The following is a 5,422-nucleotide window of genomic DNA, read 5'->3' as shown; positions in this document are numbered from 1 at the left end:
AATTTACCCCCTTAGTGAAGACAAATAAGAATATTAAACTCCCATCAACTAATATTCATATCAAATATCTAATTACATTAGATAAGCTTTATCAGGTGTTCTAATGCTTGAAGCACTCTCATCAGAACAAACAATAATCTCAAACAAATTACAACGGTTCTTAAAGATATATAGTTTACAGAATACTAAAAAATAAGTACGTCGGACATCTTCTTATGAATTTCACTTTGAACCTAAAAGAGAAAAGTAAAATTAGCAACTTACTCCTCGAAGAATATAGCTACGGTATTAAGACTACATTGATTCAAGGTAATTTGCTGATAGATTTCAGATTTGAACTGTAAGTGCTTGCCTTCTGCAAAGATTCTATGCCCTGGTCCTGGTTGCATGTAATGGTTTTTTGAAAATAGAAGGAAAATCTGAGTTGTAAATTAATTATTTAGAACTGTTTCTGTCAAATGGTGCATACCCTTTACTCAATTTGTTGTTCCCTCATATGCAACATCTTTACCCTAATTTTCATTATTTTAAACTTATAAACTTACCTCCATCAAAACACCACTGACGGTTTGTGCCAGCACCTTGACAAAGATCTCATCCTCCTTGCTGATTGGACCCGGTGGCGGGGTATCCACACGAAAGAAGGGCTGCAAAGAAAAAGTATGCTGATTATTGAACTCCAGCATTAATTGTGAAATAACCAATGAGATATTTGTAAGAAATTGTCAAAATTAATTGAAATTTCATAGCTCTTATGTCTTCTGCATTGCAATTTAGATAAAATGCAGTCATTAGTATATCAATCATATATTTAAGAAAAATAAAGAAATGAAGAGAAACGTGATGATTGTGATTAGAAAAAATCAGATCATAAGCAATCACATGGAAGCCTAATCATGATTTTTATAACTAAGGGGCAGAAGCTTAACCCACCGAACAATTCCTCATTTGCATCAGAAATATCAAAGGTATGATGCATTACAACATGTGGAATGAAAGAAGGAACCTATCCCTTTCCCTCAATACTTACCAAAGCAGGAATATTATTCATTTTCGGGAGATCACAAAATCACCAGGCAGAAAAGGCACCTGAAACCAACTGAGACTCAGTACCGCGCGCGCCAAGTGAGCGCCAAGAATCTCGAGAACAAAGAAATGGACTGAAGAGGAACCTATCAATGGAGCCAGAGAAACAAACAAAAGAAGGGGGCTTCCCTCTTTCGGTGTATGTTAGACACTCCACTACTACCACACTAACCCATCTGGAATCTGAAATTCCATCGGCTTCTCGCCGACTCTGTCTTATAACCCACTTATTCGTTTCACTTTTCCAACTACCCACTGCGTCTAGATGGCTACCAGCAATGAGCAATTTTCCGAATAAGAACAGGTGGAATTTCATCTGCTCCCGGACCATCACTGGCCTCGGCCGATCAGAGGACCTGGAGAAAGGTGCTCTGATTGGTCGAGGCTCTGTGATAGTCTGGAAGCAGACGATATTCTTCCTGTTCTAATTCGGAAAATAGACAGTTTGATTTCTATTCAATTTAAATTAGACAACCTGTTTATTTATGGTTTATTCATTTACAATAATAAAACAGGGAATAATTGGTGTAAATAAAATAGTGTTAAAATGACTACAGCAAAATAAAAGAAAGGAAAGGAGATTAGAAGAAAGTTTAAATACAGTATCAAAACAAACAAAAAATCAGCATTGCTGTTATTTGCCACTTTAGTCGACTTTATGTCAACGAAATACACTCAATTCCGACTATGAACAGTTATTGGTCACTCACCAAAAATTAGCACATAGAATACAGTTTTATTAGCAATTTATTTGCAAATAACAAATACAAAATAAAAATTAGTCTTAGACTATCTCACATCAAATTGAAAAAAAAAAATAGTAGCCCTGCTACATCTTATTTGAAAAGCTAAACCTTTTTACATACAAGTGACCTCATTGATGAACAGTGATTGGTCACTAACCAAATTTAGAACATAGAATACAGTTTTATTCGCAATTTATTTGCAAATAACAAATACAGAGGTTGGAACTTTTTGTGAAAAAAACCACAGAACTGTCTGAGCAGTTTACGGTGCTCTAACAATGTCTTCACATGGCTTACAGTTGTTACTCGAATACAAGACACTATTAAGATTTCATGTTAACAGGACCCTCTGTTGGTATAGTGGATTCAGTTTACTTGTTTATTTAAAATGGAAAGCCTGGATGAGCACAGAAGCACCGTCCGTTTTAAACAAACCAGTAAAATGAATCCACAATACCAACAGTGAGGACTGTTAACAGGACTCAAAAGCGTCTTACATGTGAGTAACTGTATGCCAAAGTGAAGACATTGTAGGAGCACCATAAATAACTGCTCAGACAGTTCTGTGTTTTTTTTTCCCCATAACGCAAAAAGTTCCTACCCATGCAAATACAAAATAAAAATTAGTCTCAAGACTATCTCACATCAAATTGAAAAAAAACAAAAACAAGTAGCTCTGCTACATCTTGATGCTGAAGCTTTATACAGAAGATTATTGGGATTAAGACCCCATAGCCTCAATTTTTCGAATACCATTTAATTTGACTTCATTCACTTCTGGAAGAAAAAAAAAGAGAAGGATTAATACCAATTCCAAAAACAATTTTTTTAAAAAAAGATAAATGAAAATAAATACAAACCTTCCCCATTTTCCAAAATTTCAATAACATTCCCACTTGACACAATTCCATAGAAGACAAACCGAATGTTCTTCCCATCATGAATTTTTTGATTCATTTCTAAGAAGTAGCTGTCGGGTTTATTTTCAAAACTAGTAGGCAAGTAGATATAACACTGCATTGTATATTCTTCGAACGTGACAGCAGTTTTATAAATGTCTTTGTTAGTTCTCTTGTCTGGGTAATTACTCTTCAGCCGAAAGAACGCTTTTACTTGGAAGACATTTCCCCTCTCAAGAGAATTTGCGTGCCTCAATGTCAGGTTGTTTGGTTTAGCAAAAAGCTCAGGAGTAATGCCTGAAAAATGTAAAGTGCAATCTTGTTAAGCATTACCTTGCACCAAGAACAATACTCGTTCTATCACCAACTAGGACAGGGTGTGTGGTAAAGAACGAGTAGAAAATAAATGTCAAAAAGGTAGACACACCTTCCATGTTGACCAGCCAAAAACAAGACACCGAACACAAGATTAAAGCACAATTCAAGCACCTGAAATACCAACAATGATCAACTTCAGCATTGCATAGAAAGTAAAAACATTTAGCAGCCCATTTGTTTTTAAAACATTTATGTTATAAGTTGAATTCTGATTTATTGTTTAGTGTATGTGTTTGAGAAATGTTCTATGTTCACATGTTGAGAGCACATGGTGACCATTCTTTGCTGGATATTTCCATCTTTTGATATTGCCCTGGGATTCAAGGTGGTAATTTAGTGCATTGATGTCATCTTGTGTTTTTCTGTTTGTTTCTTTACTGGTGTATGGAAGGAGGGTGAGCAAGAAATGTTTTGGGACATATATGGTATACTTGACGGTGTAATAGTAATAAAGCATTCCGATAAAGCTGAAATACAGAAGAATGCGAGGAAGAAGAAAGCAGAAATCACTATGCTTTTACATGTGACTTCCCCATGCTCACCCTCATTCCACACATCAGTCAAGAAACAAATAGAAAAACACAAGATGACATCATGCAATAAATTACCACCTTGAATCCCAGGGCAATATCAAAAGATAGAAATATCCAGCAAAGAATGGTCACCATGTGCTCTCAACATGTTAACATAGAACATTTCTCAAACATATGCACTTCTGCAATTGATGCTGTTGATCCAATGACAGACCCTCTTCCTCCTCCTCCGGCAACGGCCATTTAATAAAAATAGCTTCGTTATCTAACGCCTTTTCGACATATTCGACAGCAGCATCCAACATCCTTCGCGACAAGTCAATCAGAGCATCACAGTCTTGCCTGTCGCGGTGCTTACAATGTCAGCTCCTTCGGGTCTCTATGCAAGTCCTTCCCATGCCCTCATACAAAATTTTACTGATGTACTCAAACTCTGTTATAGAGTCCTCAGTGTTGAAGAATTGTATAAGTTTCTGAACGATATTATTTTCGCCATGTAAATTAAACAACTCCCTCAACTTATTAACCACAGTTATGGGCAAGGGTTCGTATGGAGCTTGTAACGGGTTGTCCATCCTCCGCCCGTTTCAAAAATTCGCGCGCGCCTCCAGCGCGCCGTCCAGTCGGCACAGCGGCACAAGTGGCGCCACCAAGCGGCGGCGGCGGCAAACACGCCAGTCCGCCGGCACGTCTAGCCCGTCAGTCACGGAGCGAGAGAGGAGTGGTACGGCCGGCCCGACTCTGTCCGTCGCGGTTCGGTTCGTTTGCGCGTGGTTGCGCTGTTTCACTAGTTTTCTGGTTCGAATTGTTCTCAATTGTGTTTTCAATTGCTGCTTCCTCCGTTTCTCTCGTCGTCCGTAATGGCATCAACAACCCGCCCTTCGGGTATGTTTCTTCTCTCGACCTGCCCCACGTTGTTTACGCTTCCGGTCTGTTTTCTGACGCCATACTTTGTTCTTCCGCAGGGCTTTTTGTCTATGCCATATTTTTGCTTGCCGCGATGAGCGGCTAAGCTAATTCGCCAATGGGCCCTTTTTCGCCTGCCGACTGCCCGTGCGGCTGTGCCGCCGGGCGAACCACCGCCATGATGTTGCGCTCAGCTGAGCAGCGCCCCCCCCCCCTCCCCCCCTCGCTGCCCCACCTCTTCGGCTGCCTCCGCGTCGGTCGCCCAGCTGGGGCGTCTGTCAGCTCTGTGACAGTCGTTCTTGTTCAATGTTTTAGACAATTTTTGCAGTGTATAACTGCTCTATTTTTCATTGTGTATGCAGTGTTACTGCCCTTGTGTGTATGTGTGAAAGTGAAGGTTGTAAACCGAAGTTCGACACTACTCGGGTGAGTCTGTTCGGCGCTGCCGTCTGATTTTGTGATTTTGTACTGTGTACTCGTATTTTTGTATTTTGTATTTTTGTATGTGTATTGTTGTGGGCCCACATTCATAGTTGTTTGATACGCTGGTTATAGCGTTTGTTCTGGTATTGAATTCGTTGAACCACACTGTTGTATAGTGTCTTTCATTCAACGTTTATGCTCTGAGTAGCATCCCTGTATCGTGTTAGGGTTTTGCAGTGTATCTGCGTTTGTTTTTGTGAGTGTAAGCGTTTATGCTTTTAAATCACTCATTCTGTATTGAGCCTTTTTGTACTTTTCTGTACTTTGTATTCGCTTGGCTCATTAGCTAAATAAATTAGCTCAATCTTTCTAGATATTTGCACTCCCCATTATTTATTGCAACATCCCTTTAAATTAAATTATATTACCAATCTCTCTACATTCAACTAGT

Source organism: Frankliniella occidentalis, unplaced genomic scaffold (assembly GCF_000697945.3).
Source record: "Frankliniella occidentalis isolate FOCC.00 unplaced genomic scaffold, Focc_3.1 Scaffold68, whole genome shotgun sequence".
Taxonomy (NCBI): domain Eukaryota; kingdom Metazoa; phylum Arthropoda; class Insecta; order Thysanoptera; family Thripidae; genus Frankliniella; species Frankliniella occidentalis.
This window is presented reverse-complemented; position numbering follows the sequence as displayed.